The following is a 19,825-nucleotide window of genomic DNA, read 5'->3' on the forward strand; positions in this document are numbered from 1 at the left end:
TAAACAGAGGCCCAAAGGAGCATGTCTGCCCCTCCCACCATGTCAGGACACACTCAGAATGTGCCCTCACCAGACACAGGATCTGCCAGCACTTCGATCTTGGACTTGCCAGGCTCCACAATTCTGAGAAATAGATTTCTGTTGCTTATAAACCACTCAGTGTCTGTATTCTGTCATAAGACAAAGAGGGCTCTTCTATCAGGTCCAGTCTAAATCCTTAGCTTTTCCTACTGTACCAAATTGAAGTTCATGATTTCATTCTAAGTCTCCACACACACATTCCCATGCATGCAGGTGTTTGAGTGCATAAAGGCTTGTGCACACACAAATGCATGGGAACATAGAGATGGATGCACACATACATAATATGCACACGCACAGCTGTCATGTGTATACGTGTATCTGCACATGTATGTTCACATAGGGGCAAATGCACATGCATGCACGCACACACACACACACACACACACACACATGCATACACATGAGTAGGAAAAATAGGCTTGAAGAGAAAAATAGGAGCTGTGAGGAGAGGGAAAAATCTCCAAGGTGTCCCTCAGTGTCTTCCATTCAGCATCAGGCTTTGATTTTCAACTTTTAATTTTCCCATCATCAAAGTAATTTTACTGCAGGTGCCCTGGACCCAGGCTGTTTCTAGCAGCCCTGATTCCAAATTTCCCTTACCACTGGGCCCTCACTGCCAACGGCATTTCACTTCTTATTAAATTCCTCATGGGGAGTATGGGGAAGCAAAGATGGGAATGAAACCACCTCTCACCTCCTCGGCCAACGCTTGCTCACTTCTGTGTGAATGCTGCTTAAGGAGTTATATTCAGATTTCCAATTAAATATGGCAGAGAAAAACTCCTCTCCCTCTGCCCCCCAGCCACGGGGCTCTGCGGGGATCATGTGAGGAAAGGCTGTGCAAACAAGTTGCTGAGGGAAAGTGAGGCATTTAGCAAAGGTCTCCGCCCCTCCTACCTCTACTCAATTTCCTGAAGGGTCTCCAGGTCCTACCACCTATGCTGCCTCACGGGGAGGTCCTCTGCTGAAATAGAATGGCCCCAGAGGTACTGTCTGCTGCTACATCCCCACCACCACCACCACTCTGCACACTCTCTTGACACTCTCCAGGCCCACACATGTGGGCTTTCCAGGCAGCCAGGGCATCCACTAGGAAAGACAGAGCAAAAGACAAAAGTGGGAGAAGACGCTTGAGTCAAACAGAAGCAAAGAAAGGAAGCAGTAGGACACTCCAAATCCCTATGCTTAGAGAAATAAGTGAAGATACTGCACCTATAAAAAAAGAGCATTCTTCTATTTTAAAAAATCCAGGAATAAATAAAAAAGAACTCTGAGAGTGAAATAAAAAAAGAATTCTGGGAACAAAATAAAAAGATAGATAACAGATTTCATTGGAGAATTGGTGGACAATGTTGAAGAAATCTACTGGAAAATAGATCAAAAAGAATATGAATAAAAACAGCAGAAAAATAATTGGAGAAAATCAGTCCAGGAGATGCAACATCTAACTAATAGGAAATCCAAAGGGAGAGAGGAATTAGAGGTAATACAGTCATTGCCAAAGTGATTCAAGAAAATGTCTCAGCATTGGAGAATATGAATTTCCAGATTAATAGTCCCCTGGATACCAAAGCACTTCACTGGGAATTTCAGAACACCAAAGATGAAGAAAAGATATGAAAGCCATCAGAGAGGGGGGAAAAAAAATTCTGGACTTATGCAAAGGATCAGGAAACTGAACGGCATTAAACTTCTCATCAGCAGTCTCAGAAATTTTGTCTCCCAGACTCCACCAAAATAAGGACATAAACCAAGAGGAAATAAAGGTGTGGAATCCAGGAAACATGATACCCACATAGGAAAGAAACAAAAGGGGTTCCTGGGGTGGCAATGAGGAAACCCAACATACCAGTGCATACAGAGAAGAATGTGGCACTCCATGAGGGAAGTTTCCAAAGAAAAAATAAAACCAAAAGACGTGATAACCGCATACATCAGAAGCGGATGACCATGCAGGCTACAGCGTGGGGAGACTCTGAGCTTAGAAGAAGAACACTAAAGTGCCCCCAACCAGGAGATGTAAATTCATTCACCTCCCACCCCTTAACCGAAGCAGTTTGCCGCTCATTCTAAATCTCAGCTGGTTGCTATGGAAACAATTATATGTATAAACAGAACAAATACCCCGGGCACACACTTCTTTCCAAAACTGGGCAAGGGAAGCTATTAAGGTATTCCTTACTTCTCTAAGATGTGGGAGATATTATGCTCGGGTTCAGAAAAGATATTTACTTATTTATTCAGAATCATCAACCTCGGAGTGAGGTTCCCGTGTGAAGATGGGAGAAGCTTGCACTAGAGGCTTATGCGGGAAATTTCACCTCCAATGAAAACAGACAGGCCTTGACTTTAGGATGTTGGCTGATTGCCGGGGGCTGTGGGATAAAATTTCAAACATCCCTGACACTGAGAGCAAGTGGAAAATGAAGAACTAGGAAATGCAAGTTTTTGCTATACAAAGAGAACTGCACAAGTTAACAGAGCAGTTTAACAAGAGACAGGGCTCGAACCCAGGACTCTTAGCCCCCTGCCAGTTACTTCCAGAACTTTCCCCACAGCCACCTATGTCTCATTCGAGGATCCTACAGAAATAGAATAAGCCAGGCACTGGGAGTACTTAGATAAGAAGAGCGATCTAGTGACACGCATGCCAACCGTCCCTTGTGAACTTACAGCAGGTGTGGTCTAACGCAAGTTCCCAGCAGATGAAGGGGAGGGAGTGCCAGGCCTGCCCGTTGGGGTCGGGGACCAGGTCCCTGGGGTTCGGGCAGGACGACAGGGACGGGGCAGGAGTGGTGTTCAAAGGCAGGCTCTGAGGTTGTGTGGCCGGAAGAGGTGGGTGGGAGAAGGGAAAGGCAGGCGGACAGATGTTGGACTCGCCTCCCGGCTACGGAGGAGGAATGTAGCTGGGAAGAACAAGCTCCTGAAGACCTGAAGGGAGGCTGTAGTCCCCAGGAACAGGCCCGCCCGCCTGCACAGCAGCGGACTCTGGCCACAGGAGGAAAGTGGGGTGAAGTGAAGGAACTGTTGTCTGGACTCTCGGGCAGAGCCTGACGCGGAGGTGGCATGGGCCGCTCCACCCTGCTTCAGGTCCCGGCTCCTATTCCCCTTAACGCCCAACCTCCGCACCCCACTGCATCCGGGCCACGCGGTCCCAGCCCTCAAGGTAATTATAAAGAAGTTAAACCGAATTACACACACAGGGTTTATTTTGTGTTTTTCTGCTGTTGCCGCTGCCAATTATGGTGCAATTAGACTGCCTTCATTAGCAAATGAGATTAGAATTAACATTGTTAATTACTCGTTCTGTTAAATGGGGGAGCGGTGCAGTGGGGAGGGCCCTGTGTGGGCAGGAGAGAGAGAGAGAACGAGAGAGAGAGAGAGAGAGAGAGAGAGAGAGAGAGAGAGAGAGAAAGGGAGCGAGCGCACAGCTCACAGCTCACGTGGCAGGGGGAGGGGAGGTTCGTACCCCGCCCCAGGGGCTCCTGGGCCCACGGGAACTGGAGGAAGAAACAGATTCACCAAATGGCAAGACAGGTGGGTGAGATGGGGTGGGATGGGCCCTGTTGGGAGCAGAAGGCTTTAATCCTTAATAATATTACCATTCCTTGAGGACTCAGAGCAGCACTTTACAGGCATTATCCACTTAACCCTTGCAACACCATGAGAAGTAGGCCTCAGCCTCCCTATTTGATACGAGAGAAAAGTGATGCTCAAATAAGTTCAGTGATTTTCCCAAAGTCACACAGTAATGCTGAGTGGCAAATCAAGCACTTCTCTTGTAAGCCCCAAAACCTTTGGTTCTCATGGGAGGAAGGGAGAGGCATGTGTACATTATAGTTTATGTAGCAATCGTTTTAAAACATCACCTATGATGCTCAAATTTGCCCCATGAGGGAATGAGAAATTAAGAAATACTAGCGTCATTTTTCAGATGAGGAAGCTGAGACTCTGTGAGTTTAATGACAGGTTGGCAAACCATGGCCAGGAGGCTGAATGTGGCCTGCCACCTGTTTTTGTGAGTAAAGTTTTACTGGAACATGCCATTTATGTATGTGCTATAAATAAATAATATGTGCTTATTTATGTGTTATACCTTGCTCTCAACTATAAAACTCCAGTTGATAAACTGTAAACTTAAACAATAGTGAGTAGTTTGCCACAGTGATCATAAGGCCCATATTATTCATCACCAGCAAAGGAAATAGGATGAGTATATTTGAGTTTTTAAAAATTAGGATCCATTCCTGGGGTGGGCAAGATGGCAGCCTCCTTCATGGCTGCTCATATCTGAGTGAGTTATGATGCAAAATAGAATAGAGGCAGGTGGGGAGTTGCAGTGGACAGAAACTATAGGATTTCTATTCCTGCTGATCCTGTGGAAAGTCTTAGCCTCTGAGGTCCAGGAAGCAGAGAGGACCCACGTTCCACATTTCTCTGTTCAATGCTTGTGGCTTCTGACTGCAGCCAGGGTTAGGGAAAGGGTTCATCTTTCAGCAGCTTGCCCTCTAATTAGCCCACAGCACAGGTACAGATCCCTCGCACAAACCCTGTAGCCCTTGCTTCCCTCTTCCTACCTACACTCCAGCCAGCAAGGCAAAGGTTTCCTGGGTGCTCCCCAGCAGCTTTGCCTTCCATGCTCTTCTCCTACCACAGAGGTCAACAAGCCTGCAGCCACCAGCTGTGACCAGGAGTGGAGGCCTAAAAATCCTGCAGGGGTAGCCTGGGGCCACCCTTTCTTAGAGGTTCTCAGACCCCTACCCATGTCTTCCCAGTGTCAGGTAGGAGGGCAGGTCCTGGAACACTTCCCCTCCATTTCTGTCTGGAGATTCCCACCATACGTGTGTGTGTGTGTGTGTGTGTGTGTGTGTGTGTGTGTGTATCTCTTTCTCTCTTACACACACATACACATACACATACACATGCATGTGTCATTTCTTCTAGATCCTGGCCATACCCCTGAGCATTGTTTTCCTTGCCAGAGCCTCCTTCCTTCCTGCCATCTAGAGCAGAGAGATCACCCAGGCATTCAGAGAAGGTCCAGGGAAAAGGTGTCAGGCAGGGTGGGTCCCATCTGGTGCATTCATCACACTAAGGCTCAGGGACAAACCCACTCAGCCTGCCTTAGAGACAAGAGCTAGAGGAGGCTGGGAGCAGGGGGACCAAGCATGGGGCCATCAAGGAAAGGCCTGGGTCTCATTCCTGCCATCATCCTTACTGTCAGTGCTATGGCTGGGCTGCTTGCTGACAGCCAGCATGGGCTTGTATCTCAGACAGTGTCTCAGAAAGTATCTGTCTGTGACAAACCCAGTCTTAGAGGAATCACCACTCTGTTATGCAGTGGAAGGTCCTGCATTACACACACACACACACACACACATACATACACACACACACACACACACACAAGCTGCTGACCCTTTGACTTTAGCTGGTGCCTGAATAGACATCTCCTCCTCCAGTAGCTCCTGAAGTCTGGAGTGTAGGGCCCAGAGGATCCATCTCCGGCTGCTTCTTGGGACAGTGCAGGGCTCTCCACAACTTACTCCTTGATCCAAGCTGGTAAGACTCTGAAAAGGCTTTCAAGTGACTGACAAAGCTCCTAGATCTATGCCCTTTCCCTCCTGCCAACTCAAGCCAGGAGCAGTCACCCTTGTTAGTCTTCCTGTAGTGTGCCATGGAACTCATCCTGCACCTGGGTACGTGGGGAACCTCAGAGGGAAACTCTGAACTAATCATCAAGGGAATGGCCAGGCTCGGGGATTGGATAAATATGTGGTATCCTCTTAAGAACAAAAAGCACAGAGGTCCAAGTGAACTCTCTCCCCTCAGTCCAGATTGGGAGACACCTGGTCCCCTGTGAACAGGTTTATGTCCTGAAGTCTCCAGGGCCAACTGGACCATGACACAGGAAGAGAATTGCTGGAAATTAACTCTGGGTTCTCCTTCTTCTCAAGGGGTAGCTGTGGTCAAGTTCAGCTTCCTGAAAGGCTCACAGTCCCCTCCACCTCACCTTTGATGTGCAAACTTCCGTGGGCCCTAGGGACATTGGATACATGTTACAGCCAGCTCCTACCAACAGCTGGCACCAAAATCCAAGCTGCTGAAACCAAGCAGCCTCTCCACTGCCAAAAGGTAGAGGAGCCGGAAGAGGAGGGGCAGTGTCCTTGTACAGGTGCACAAACCCCCTTCAGGATCCAATGCACGTCCTGGGCCAGAGGGCCAGGAGGATCAGAGAAGAAGAAATCCAACCTTCCCTTTTCTCACACTCCTCTGGTTTGTAAGTTTCCCTTTTCCCAAAGACAGCCTCTCTCCCAGCGCCGTGTGGTGCCGGAGTTCCCAGGCCCCGATGCAGGGCAGGGCACCACCTGGAGATATTCTACCTGGCCCAGCAGAGGGGTTGAGGGAAACGGGAAAATGAATCAGGAATTGCACGGAGACCCACCTCAAACATGCCAGATGCTCTATGTCAGGCAGACAGCAAGCTGTGCATTCCTTGTATCCTAAAGGACAGAATAAAAGAAGTGTTGGAGGGCTGAGACAAGGGGGCTTAGGAGCAATAGCCAAAGTCAAGAAGGGATTGGAAGGCCTGGCTCAGGGAAGGGGCAGCCCTTGGTACAGATAGAGATATATAGGAGAGCCGCCCCGCCCAAAAATAAGATGATTTGGGGCTAAATCTCACAAGGCCAAGTCAGGATTTTGGATTCATTTGACAAAAAAAAAAAGGAGGCACTGAAGGTTTCTGAACAAGGGCACATTCTTGCCCTGATCCTAACAGAGACAGAAAGATGGCTCATAGATGGGAAAATTGAAACCATGCACAATAAATAAATAAATAAATAAATAAATAAATAAATAATCCAACAGAGAACAGTTTTCTTCTCTGTCATCTCGGTGAAGAGAATATTCTAGTCCCAGGCAATGAACCTAAATGATTAAAGAAATTCCAAGCAGAGAGCCGGAGTCAGGGAGCTGGGACCAGATGATGCCCGAGTCTCATGACCACTGACAAATCCGTCTCCCACAGGTCGCTTGAATAAAATGTCAGCTTCGGGCCACATCCCATCCACCTGACATTCCTGTTAATAACGAAGCCTAATTAGCATGGCTTTTAAGCATCCATTACATTAATTTAACGCGAAAATCTAATGGAGCTTTACTGGAATTTTTTTCAGCAAAATTAACCCTGCGGGTTTCTTACACATGTTTTCATTAGGGGCTGTGAGCTGTGCAGAGAATCAGAGAATTAGAATTAGCCTTAGTGGTTCCCACTCTAATCCATGTCCTGTGTCTCTGTGTCTCCAAGTACGTCAGTCTTTGTTTAACAAAGCTCTTGTCCCCACACCAGATACTTCTCATAACCCTTATGAGGTGGAACGTTCAAACTCTAGCCTTCAGTGGGTGCCTGTCTGCTCTGAACATATCCCACCCCACCCTATCCTACAGGCTACAAGATTGGGACTGAGGAAACTCTCAGGATATGCTCCATAGACAGGGAAGTATCCACCATACAGTTGTCTTGATTTTTGTTTTTTGTTGGGTGGGGTGTTGTTGTTTACTTGTTTCTTGTTTCTGGTTTGGTTTTTGGTTTGATTTTGTTGTTGATTTTTGTTTTTGAGATTTGGGGGCTTTTTGTTTATTGTTTTGTTTTGTTTTGAAACAGGGTCTCTCTACATAGTTCAGGCTGGCCTTGAACCCACTGTGTAGCCCAGACTGCCCTTGAACTCACAGGGATCCTCCTGCCTCAGCCTCCTGACTGTTGGGATTACAGACAGGTGCCACCACACTTGGCTTCTTGTTTTTGCCTCACAGCACCGAGGATTGAACCCAAAGTCTTTGCAGAACTACATCTCCAACCCTTTTTATTTTTCATTTTGAGACAATGTCTTCCTAAGTCACTAAATTGCCCAGGCTGGGCTCAAACTTGTGATCCTCTTGCCTCAGCCTCCCAGAGTACTGGGATGACAGATGTGCACAACTACATCTAGCTTCCACTGGATGATTTGACTTAAGCTCGTTCCCTACTCCCCTTCCCTTGTCTGTCTTCCAGCTAGAAGTGAACACAGAGCTGAGTTCTGACCTAAAGCAAATAGGCAGATGCCTCTCGGAAGGGTGTCGTCCCCGAATGAAAAGACAGGACTAGGACGCCCTCTGCTAAATCACCCTTCCCTCTTCTTCCTGCCTGGACACAAGGTATGTAAGGTGTGGAGCAGTATCAGCCATCTCCTGCCAGGATAAGAGCCCCAGGCTAAGGGCGGCAGAATGTACCTGGGCCACAGATACCACGCTGAGCCGTGGTGGAATCAGTGTTCCGCACTGCGTGCCCGGGCTCCTTGTTGCATGAAGAAAAAGCTTTATTTGCTTAAGCCACTTCTAGGCAGGTTTGCTGTCACTTTGGCAGCCCCAAGCAGTCCTTACTGACATACTTACATTCTCATCCTAGACTCCATGTGATTTTGGGCAGGTTCCTGCCCTTCGCAAGTATCCATTTCTTCACCTGTAAAACAGACAAATGGAATTAGTCATCTTTTTGAAAAAACTTCTTTGAAGCAACTAACCCTAACAGTCCCGCCTCATTCTGATGAAATAATGTTCCATGCAAAATTATTAAAGCCTAACCCAGGGTCGGGGATGTAGCTCAGTGGCACAAGCACCTGCCTGGCAAGGTCCTGAGTTCGATTCCTGATGCAAAAAAAAATAACCCAAGGTTTAGTTGATTTTAGGTGGGGAGACTTCCAGAGTCTTGCCTAGGGGGTGTTATCTCATCCCCACACCAGACACAGCCCAACGCCAGGAACTCCAGTGCCCCAGTAACCAAGTTTGTGACATCCCCAGGCCTGAAGATGTCAGCAGGCCTTTGCCAACCCCTTTCGGGTCTTGGCAAGGCCAAGACTACAGAGATTGCGGGTAGTGTCAGGTGACTCCAGAACCTCACAGCAGCTTGGAAGACAGAGCTGTAGAGCAGGACTCCCATCTGTCCTGTGCTCTCCAGCCTTCTGGGGGTCCTGATAAATGCAGACCCTGATGCAGGTTTGGGTGGGGCCTCATGTCTAGCAAACTCAAAAGCAGCAGCCAGACTCCCGGCCCATGAGCCACACTTCCTGGCAATTGTATTATCATCATCACCAGCAGCTGGGCCGATGCTACAGCCCAGTAGATGTCCCCAAGCAGGTGGGCAGCACGGAGCAGGGAGGAGAATGCAGTTTGAGAGTGAAACAGCTGGGGATCCGAATGCTGACTCTGCCACCTCGCCACGTCATTTCAGACCAGTTGCTCATCCTCTCCAGGGTTATGTTTCTTTAGAAATGATGAGTCACGGTGACAGTTCCAGGCATAGGATAGATATCATAAAACTGAGTCATACTCTGAAGTCAGGCTAAGCTACATTTGAGGCCCAGTCATGCCTTCCTGACAAACTCAGTCCTTCTAGAGCAGGTAGCCCAGCCTGCCAGACAGCTCCAGGGCTGCCATAAGTTAGGGTGGGACAATGAAATCAGGAAACAGAAAGTGGAACAGGACAGAGAGATTGGAGTGAGTGTGTTAGAACATTTGACTCTCAGTGGAAGAGTAAATTACGTGCAAATGGCATCCCTCTCCAACAGAATGTGTTTGGATGAAGACACCACTCCCGGGGGCATCTCTCATCTCTCTAGCCTGGCTTTAGGCCTTGGCTTCCACTGTCCTTCCAAGTACCAGTCCTCAGAATGGGAAGGAAAGCCAGATGTTTTGGCACAAATCTATAATCACAACACTCAGGAGGTTGAGGCAGGAGGATTTTGAGTTCAATACCAGCCTGGACTACATAGTGAAAGCCTGATTCAAAAACAAACAAAAACAAAAGATAAATCCATTTTTTAAAAAAAGTGGGAAGGAAGTCTTCATAGACCCTAAGCAACCATCTGATCCAATCCTTTCCCTCCAGTTTTGCAGGTGAAGAAATTGAGACCCAGAGGGGCTAAGCAACTTGTTGCTCAGGATCACACACCAAGATGATGAACCTCTGGGCAGCATGCCGGGTCTCCTGTCCATGGGTCTGAAAATAGGGACAAAGAGAGAAGCACGTTTAGTCCTAGAGAGCTAAGCTGGAGGAGGCAGGAAAAGCATGACAAGATGCTGTCGCTGGGCCAACCAAGACAAAGCCGTTTTGTTGGGCCAAACAACTAAGACAGGAAATACAGATGTTACAGGAAACACAGATGTTGGGACACTTGCTCCCCAATTAGTGTCAGTGTTTCTCTTTAACCCAGTCCCTGCAGGTGGCAATGCTGGCCGCCTTGGGGGGCCAACCCTTCGTAGCTCTTTGAGGGTCTTAGCAGGCCAAGTCTGCAGAGCTTGTGGTGGGGATGGTGAAGCCCAGCTGCCACCTCTGCTTGCCCATGTGGTTTAGAAAAAGCACCTAGAACTTGGTGTCACAGGACCCAGCTTCCAAAGCTGTCTTAGTCACATCCTAGCTGAGTGGGCATGGAAAAGCACCTCCCTGCTCTGGTCTTCTGGATCCTTGACTATAAGAAGAAACAAAATTTCTCCCATGCCAGGGACATTCAGCCACACACAAAGGTGCCACATATCTAGCACAAGCAGACCCCAGCACATTGGTTTCCTACCCTTTCCCTGCCGTCTGATGACACAGAGCCAGACTCTGCCCTGGGGTGGGCTGTTCTAGCCTGAGGGGGAGAGAAATTTAATCTTTGAATGATTCAAGAGCCATTTTTTCCTGGGCACCTGGATGGTATTTTCCTAGCACATTTCTTATTGAAAATTGAGATTAAGGTTTATTCAAGCCAATATCAAAATGAGTTTGCCTTTTAGAGTTCACAGCAGGGGACAGTTTAGGGAGAGGAATGGCCAAAAATGAAGACTTAGAAATTATCAAGTCAAACCAGCCAGGAATAGACTCTGGGAAGTAGACAGGGACTGGAAGGGGACTCCATAAGGCCTCAGAGATCAACAGAAAGCACAGGCCAGAGAACTAGCTCCTCCCAGCCTTCTGTGAGCCTGCAGGATGCCCATGGCAGGGTAGAAGGAGCTGTGGGCTACCAAGGAACTCCACACTTTGCTATCTCTCCTGCCTTGGCTTATTCCTGTGTCTGGCAGAGTAGAGGTGTACCTGGGAGCACACACACACACACACACACACACACACACACACACACATACACACACACACACTCACACACACACAAGCTTCTCAAACTTCAGCCAGCCTTCAAGGACCTGTCAGTGCCAGGTCCATGGGGTCTGCTCATTCTGCACTAGCTTTCTGATCATATTTTGCTCTGTTGTTCCCTACCAAGTATGAAGGTCTCAGGTTTGATCAACTTCTTTATATATATCTCCCACAATATCTTACACACACACACACACACACACACACACACACACACACACACCAGAAAGTGTGGGATCTGGCTTGTCCACACTGACAGCTTCCCCTTTCCCTCCATGCCATCCTGGCACCTGGCCTGCCTCTCTTGAAGAGATGAGAATGTCAAAGCCATGGTGGCCCAGGGGCTGTCTAGAACAACCAAAATCAGAACACCTGCTGGCCATGCCCAGCAGAGAGAACAAAAGAGCCCTGCATGGGGATCAGGAGGCCTGGTCCTTGCCCCACCCAGTATTTCTGCCACCAACTTGTCATATAACCTTGGGATCTCACTGGTCCTCACAGAGTCTGGTCTGTAAAGTGCTGGAGCGGCACAAGACAGCCCAAGGTCCCTTCTGGTTGGGACAGCCTGAGCTCCTCAGCCTTCACCACCAAGGGAAACTGAGAAGGACAACAGAGAAGAGTTGGTCCAGACTGGATCCGGGGCCCGGCTTGCACAGGGTTTGGGCAATGTGAGGGCACCAAGCAGAGCTAACACCAAGCGCTGTCCTGCCCTGAGCCATCCAGGGAGCAGTGTGGTCATAGGGGAGGAAGGGAAGCCCCACACAGATTTAAGTGTGTGGGATCCCACTGGAAATTTGGAGCCGAGACAGAGCTTAAAGGAAAGAATGATGTACCCTTGGGTGGTTATGCAAATGCGTCTGTGAAGTCCTCTGGGAAACCAGATTACCTGTGTGAAGAAGCAGGATTAGGGGTGAGAAGTGACACTGTTTCTGCTATTCTTCTTTCCGGTTCTGCAAAGCAGAATAGATCCTTCCTACATCATTAGGATGGCAAACCCGATAGGTGGGAGCAGAGCCACTGGAGGCCTGACTGTCGTAAGGACCCAAGAAGACCCTGCCCTTTTTGTTATCAACAGAGAGACCACCTCCCATCACGGTCTGCTATGGGGCTGCTCTGCCTGCTGTTCTCTGCAAGGAGGGGTATGGTGTCCTGCTCCAAGACAGTCCCCAGTGACCCAGCCTCCTGCTACACAGGCTTCTGTGTGGTTCTCTCCCATCACGTGTAACCAAAGGGAAGGTGGTTGAAAAAGGCCAGTGTGTGACTTCTGGGGCTGGATCACTGAAGGTCACTTCCACCTTATTCCTCTTACTCCTTCTCTTACTCCTTCGGGGGAAGGCCCACCGCCATGCTGTGAGGACACTCAAGCAGTTTCAGGGAGAGATTTCTGTGGTAAGGAACGGAGGTCACACTGACAGCCAAGTAAATGAGCCATCCTGGAGTAGACCGCCTTGGCACAGATTCTCCAGCCCTAATCAAGCCCTGAGATGACTGCAGCCCTGGCCCAGCATACTGGCTGTGGCTTCACAAGAAGCTCCAAGCCAGAGCGTCCCTGGTAGGCTGCCCCCAAATGTCTAACCCAAAGAAATCATAACAGACAATAAATGTTTATTTTTTTTTTAAACCACTGTGCTTGGGGATAATTTGCTAAACATCAGTAGGTAACTGATTCAAGGCAATATGTACAATGGAGGAGTCATTATTATTCTGGTAAGGTGAGACCCACAGATCAGAAACCGACTGCCATTGAAAACACCAGCATGGCTCAAGAGGCAGAGAGAATGAAAGGAAAATGTGGACAAGAGCTTTACTGTGGTCTCCATGTGAAGGAATGGGTGAGGTTGGGCAGGCAGGCTGAGAATTGGCTAACTGAATCATCCTAGTGAGTTCTGGGGTATAGGGACTATCACCGGTTGTGTGGTGCTCAGCCCTGCAGCAATGAGTAACACTGGCTTTGCATGTAAGAGCCCCTTAAAGGGGGATGGTTGGGCTAGTGGCTCTAGATGAATTGGTTTGCATGTGACAGGACCCGGACAGCCCAGGGAGGTCAGCAAGGCCCCAGAGATCCAAGTATCAGAATATAGAAAGTGAAAAGGCAAGATGAATGGAGGGGTGGAGTAGACCAGAGCCATAGGGACCCCTGCCCCATGGCTTGACTTCCTATTCTTGGGAGCCCATAATGTGAAAGAGCTCAATGGATCAGGCTAAGGAGGGTAGAAGGAGGCTGGGTCTTTGGTGTGACTCTGAAAGTCAGTAGTAACCATGGACATGGAATGATCTACATCCATCACCACCCCCTCACCCTCTCTCTACAGTGCTGTGGCCTGAAGATCTGTCCAGGGCTGCCTCTGTGGTCCCCTCCACCTCCCACCCCAGCCTCACCCTATGATCCCTACTGCCCTCTTACATTAGACTCTCATTATTCCCTCCACGGACTCCAAGTCCTCAAATATGCTGTTCTCCCAGCCTGGAATATGCTCAAAAGCTCAGCTTAAAGTCCTCCTCCCAGGGAGGTCCAGGTAGACGGATACCCAAAGGCAGCGATGGGTGGTTTCACTCTCCATCTCTACCTATGGACCTGAGTTCCCTGGAAGCAGGGCCATGTCATTCATCCTTGATCCTTGGCCCACAGTCGGTCCCCAATAAAGAGCCTGTCTTCTTGTTAAATAAATGAATGAATGAATATAAATGAACAAATGTGGCCTTGAACAACTCATTCCCACTCTTTAGGGGTGAGTTGTTCCCTCAAATCACCGGCACCGCCATCACCACCACTATGGGGATCATCATCATCACCCTGTCCATGGTGCCCGGGCAGCCTGTCATGGTGATCCAGTGAGGCAAGGGAAGTGGGCGGGCTTTGGAAACTGGAAAGTCCAGTGTATACTCAGGCTTTCCTCAGCTCTGCTGGGATCTAGTGTCATAGCCACTCTGCAGGGCTGCCCATCTTCCTAGCCCAGGCTTCAGGACTCTGCACAGGACTTTGAGGGGCAAAGACAAAAAAATTGCTCCCCTGGGATTTCCACCTTCTCCCCTCCCCCGACTTCCTTAGGAGCAGCGCTTAGAGGCCCCAGCAGCCTCAGCCTCCTCCCCTCCATTTGCTTTCTTCCTCTCTCTCTTTTCAACAAGCAAACTTGAGAAATGGTAAACGTTTTCCCCATTATTCAAATGGCATGGAAATTACCTAGTTGGCATTCCTCTTTGACATGGAGCCTTTAATTAGCCACTGGCTCCCAGTCCCCGGCTGTTTCGAGTTTCTCCGTTTCTCCGGCTCTGCGGCTCCCCCACTTCCTCACCCCCTTCCCTCCATTAGCATCCTAATCAGGGAAGCCCAGGCTTCTGGGCTTCAAGGAAGAGAGAGAAGGGTTTTCCAGCAAGGGCTCACGCAGAGCTGGAGGGGAGAAGCCTGGCTCTGGTCTCTGCTCCTCCAACCAGCTCTCTGGTGACCTTGGACTTTCAGGGTCCCTCAGAACCTATGGACAGAGCTGGGGATCAGGTCTCTGGCCTTCCCAGGCCTCCATGTCCAGGGCACAAACTCTCATAGCCCCACACACTCACACACCTCTCCCGGCTCCCACTCTCCAGTCCCTCTTCTGCCCTCCTCCATTCTGAAAGTTTAGCCCCCCTGTTACTTTGGACATTACTTAGGGTTTTCCAAGCCTGGGGAAGCCAGGGATGTGGAGGAGCCCTGAGGGTGAGGTCAGCCTCAGCTGGGAGGGCTGGGGTCTCTGGCCTCTCAAACCAGTGATAAAAACAACAGCTGCTCCTGCCTCACCAGGGGCCTTTACGTACCTAGACTCTGCTCGTGTGTGGGTGTCACTGCGCCTATCTTACAGATGGGGAAGTTGAGATTCAGTGAGAATGAATCGTCTGAGGCACTTGACATGCAGTTAGCAGAAGTAGGAGCTGAGTGTGCCCCAAGTTCCACAACCCCATTTCCTCCTCAGGGAGCAAATGCTGAATTCCCCTTTATCCAGAGACTGAGGCCTCAGCCCTCCTCCTTCTGTCTCCAGGGAGCAAATTCTGAATTCCTTTTTGCCCAGAGACTGAGGCCCCAGCCCTCCTCCTTCTGTCTCCAGGGAGCTGAAACTCCCATTACCCACTCACTCCTACCCTTGCGTAGGAGGTCGCACACATGTGCAGCTGTCAGTATCAACCACCACCAGAGGCTCCAGAGGCTGAGCCCAGGTCACAGGGCAAGGAGGGGTCCAGCTGAATCAGCCGTGGGTTTAGCTACAACATTCCTGGTGAAGGCCCAGGGTTCTTAGAGTTCTTTCAGGGCCAGGGCTGCAAGCTCCTGCCACTGGGCTCTCTTTCTTCAGTTCACTTCCTGGCCCAGAGTGGCTGTTCCAGCGCTGCTTACTACATCTGCATCGCATCAGCAGGAAAGAAAAAATGAGAGAATAGGAGCTCCATGCCTTTTTTAAAAGACACTTCCTGGAAGCTGTGCATGTCATTTCTGCTTCCATCCCACTCTCCAGAGCTTGGCCATATGAGCACATTTACTTGCCAGGGAAGGTGGGGAACGCCATCATTCAGGGTGGTTCTCAGCATGGTTCTTATGGAGAAGAAGAAGGCGCACTTCAAAGACCCAAAGTCTCTGTCCCAGGAGCAGCTAGGCTCAGCTCCTTATGCTAGTGCCCAGGATTTGACAGCACTGATGGTAATGGAGAAATAGCTGAGGCTGATCAGGCCCTGGGTAAGGAAAGGGGGTCCCCTGGTGACATCCTTCTCTCCAGAGCCTCTGCTAAGGCTTCTGGGCAAGATCTGCACCGCAGGCAGGGGTCTGACTGGTAACTGATCTCCAAGCAGTGGTGGCTGTGCCCAGGGAATCTGCCCTTATTTCTCACGGCCTTGTTCCCTCATCGCTGCAGTCATGGAATGAAATGGGGTTCCACGTTCCCTCCCCTGTTTTTCCCTAGACCCAGACCTGCTCGAAAGCCAGCAAATCAAGGTCCTCATGCTAGCTTCGGCTCTGCCACAGAGTCCAGCTGAGGGGCTTGCACACCTGGGACTGAGGGAAAAATTGGATCGAATGGTGCAGTGGAACACAACTGTACTCCCAGCCACTCAGGAGACTGAGACAGGAGGATTTTAAGGTTGAACCCAGCTTGGGCAACATAGTGAGACCCTGTCTCAAAATTTTAAAAAGTAAAATACGGAGGACTGTGGGTGTAGCTCAGTGGTATAGCATTTGCCTAACACGCACGGGAACCTGGGTTTGGTTCCTAGTACCAGAAAAAAAGAGATCACACAAGTAAAGTGTTGGCAAATACTAGGAGCTCAATTAACCTTAGTTTCTGCCCCAGTCCTCCACCCACCTTAAGACCAATGAATTAGAAAGATCAGGCAGTAGCCGTAACCTTCAGGTAGTAAAATTACCTGGGGTTCATAGACTTATGAGTAGATGACACCCAAAGGGGCATGACACCAGCCGGGGTTTGTCCAATCCTGGGTATCTCCTCTCCTTACTTTGCCCTCCAAGCTGCCCTGCCATCTGAATTCTTGCTCACCGAGGAAAATGGTCTGGCTTTGGTTAGGGGCCCCAGACCTTTACACCCATCCCGAGATACAACAGTCTCATTCATGGTGCCATCCACCCCTAGAACTGATCTGGATTGTGTCCCTATACGTCCAGGCACCGTTTCAGGGCACACATGTTGTGGGTTAAGAAAGAATTGGGGTGTATGAGAGAAGGCCCCCCAGGGTATGGGTGGGAGAGCCTCAGACCCAGCATGATGGAGACTGAGGTACCCTTTAAAGTCCTCATCCTCTCCTCCTGTCAGGGGAAAAGAGGGACCCAGGAGACAGGGCTCTGGTCCAGCTTGTGTTGCTGCTACCGACAGTGAGGTCAGTCCTCTGTACTATGACGCAAGGAAGAAGAACTAGGTGACTTTCACTGTCCTTCCGGCCTGACCATTCAGCAATTCACATGAGGACCTACTCCCCTTCAGCGCCAGCACCCATGCTCCCTGCCTTTCAACACGCAACCTCTCTGTTAGGAAACCCCCGGCAATGCGCACTGGGGAATGAGGTCAGACCATCACCTCTGGTGGGCCCTTCTTTCCCTTGTCCTGCCCCATGGGGCCCCTGCTGGTTTCTCCTGTCCCCATGACTCCCTTCCCAGTCTCCATTCATGCAATGGATGATGCAAACCTTCAAGTGAATCCCCTTTGTGTTAAGTGACCCAGAACTGGTTTCCATTGCTGGGAGTCAAACACCCCGACCTGGTCCCAGGCCCTGCGCATAGTCCATCCCCATCCCCAAACGCAGTTCTTTAACACAGAGCTCTGGCCCAGCCGCTAATTTCCTGGCTTGTGTCCTGCAGTTCCCCCTTTTCATGCTCAGTTACCAGCAAGTCTTTCATCTCTTCCCTTTTTAAGGGAGAAAAAGAAAGAGATGGTAAATGCAGAGTGAGCTATTGAGAAATACAACCTTTCAGGGAGGCTTCCTCCTTTTTCCCTACCTGTTCCCAAATTGCAACCAGCTGAACTGAGCTGCTTCAGATTAGACCAAGTTCACAGAAGAGCCATTCCTGCATTGGTGCCGGGCACTGTGCTAGGCCCAGGGGACACAAGTGAATGATGACAGACCTTCCCGGGACCAGCTCACAGCCTAGCGCCCCCTGAGAGCTGAAAATCGAAGTCATTTGGCAATAAGTGATTCCATGTTTTATGACATCTTGCATTATGTGAACTTGGCACTGTGATATAAAGATATTAATAAAGTCTCACTTTATATGCAAAATTGAAATAATATGTATCTCTAACGTTTTTTTAAGCTTGAAGAATGTTAAAGCTGTCAGGCCCAGTGAATTGTAAACTGTGTTTGCGTGCTCACCGCAAAGCAGTGCCACTTTAGCTGATAAACAGAAACACCTACCAACCTTTGTCAAGATTTGTCCTAAATTATGCAAGTTTCTGAATTATACAAGACCTTCTGGAGCACACATCTCACAGGCAGTGTGGCAGGTCTGGCGTTCAGAGTTCTGGCTTTGTAATCAAGGAGTAGGATTTTACTCCTGGTTTCACCACTGTGTGATCCTGGGCAAAGTATGGAAACTCTCTGTGCCTCAGTTTCCAAATGTGTACCATCGTGGTAACATCACTACCTCTAGGGGGCTTGTGAAGAGAAAATGAAGACTTCTATACAATGACATGCTCCAATCAGCATCTACGGCCTCCGTAGCAAGTGGGATTCCACCACAGCTCGCTAAGCCGAGGGAGTCCAGCAAGAGGTTCCTGCTGTCCAGAGCTGAAGCAGGTGCAGCCGCACTTACTATGTCCCTGGCCCCTGGCAGCTACTTAGTCACATGACTAGAGTTCTTCTTCACAAAGGTAGGTCCTGCAGCTGCAGCGACACCACTGCCTTCTCACATTTGAGGGCTCTTGGCACCAGGCAGACACTTGACCCTGACGGCCTCTGTGCTCACTTCACAGAATGCTCATAGACACTCCAGATTCATAAACCTAACCCAGCACTGATAGGGCCACATCCTCATCCAGGGGAGGGAGCAGAACTGGTGACCGGGTGTCCCTGCCCAAAGCCTTTGCCCAGTGGCACTGAAGCCAGCCTCTCTGAATGGCTCCATCATTGTTCACCTCTTCTAAGCCAGTCTCCTGTGATAGATACCACCCTGGAGCTCAGCGGGGTTGGGGGGGGGACAGGGTGTCACTCAACCCCACCTGGGGGTCCAGGGGGGCTTCCCCAGAGTGAGGAAGAGGTGCTGCACTTCATGGTCCCAAACTGTGTCAAGGAACCCAGTGACGGAGCAACAGCAGGACATGCAGGGGTACAGCGTGCACAGTGGGGAAGAGAGGAACTGGACACATCTCAAGAGTTTTCTGTAGCTCCATAGAAAGCAGGAAGAGTGTCAATCAACTGTAACTTACTCACTCACAGGTACAGTGGCCACTGGGGCCGGTGAGCAAGTCTCAGGGACACTCTGTAGGAGGGATTTGTCACCTTTTTTGCACTGTGGCTGCAAAGCCTGTGGGATCTTTCTCAGAATCATGCCTTTAAAAACATATAATAAAGGCCAAGAGTGGTGGTGCATGCCTGTAATCCCAGCACTCAGAAGGCTGAGGCAGGAGGATGGTTGCAAGTTCGAGGTCAGCCTGAGCTACAAAGTGAGCTCAAGGGCAGACTGAACTATATAACGAGACTGTCTCAAAAAAAGGCAAAAAAAAAAAAAGGAAAAAAGAAAAAAAAATATAAATAAATAATAAAGTACAAAAGATTGCAAAGGAAGCCAACTTTATTAAAGTATCACCAGAAGAGTTTTTTTAACACATGTATACTATGAAAAATAAATGCATATTATAGTAATATGTGTGTCTTTTATTAATGTTATAAATGACAAGTTCTAGTGGCAGAAAGTAGTGACGAGCAGAATTGTTTTTCTAGATATTAGAACGTCTGTAATATGGTTTGAAAAAGCCTGTTTTCTGCTGGTGACAAATCCCAGCAACTGCTAATTCTGCTGTGGCTTGTCACCTACATTTGTCATGTCACTACTCAATTTCAGTGAAAGGTTAGTGCCCATGAAGAGGTAACTTTTTCCTCAGCCAAGTTCAC

The 19,825-nt window shown here is 49.2% G+C and overlaps 2 long non-coding RNA genes across 3 annotated transcripts in view; one reads left to right on the top strand and one right to left on the bottom strand.

Moving 5' to 3' along the window:
• LOC106146466 overlaps positions 1–19,825 on the bottom strand; it is a 187,275-nt gene that overhangs the window by 98,051 nt on the left and 69,399 nt on the right. The window contains exons 2-4 of one of the 2 annotated variants that reach the window (XR_001230915.1): positions 8,515–8,581; positions 6,530–6,587; positions 5,503–5,654 (exon numbers count right to left, since the gene is read on the bottom strand). This is a non-coding gene — a long non-coding RNA (uncharacterized LOC106146466). The remainder of the gene's footprint in view (positions 1–5,502; positions 5,655–6,529; positions 6,588–8,514; positions 8,582–19,825) is intronic. The other variant, XR_001230914.1, reaches the window with a different exon arrangement.
• Positions 2,936–11,403, top strand: LOC102006033. Its single transcript, XR_263796.2, has 3 exons — positions 2,936–3,250; positions 8,135–8,277; positions 10,007–11,403. It is a non-coding gene; the product is annotated as an uncharacterized LOC102006033 (long non-coding RNA).

This window comes from Chinchilla lanigera, unplaced genomic scaffold (genome assembly GCF_000276665.1).
Source record: "Chinchilla lanigera isolate Chin_1 unplaced genomic scaffold, ChiLan1.0 scaffold00080, whole genome shotgun sequence".
Lineage (NCBI taxonomy): Eukaryota > Metazoa > Chordata > Mammalia > Rodentia > Chinchillidae > Chinchilla > Chinchilla lanigera.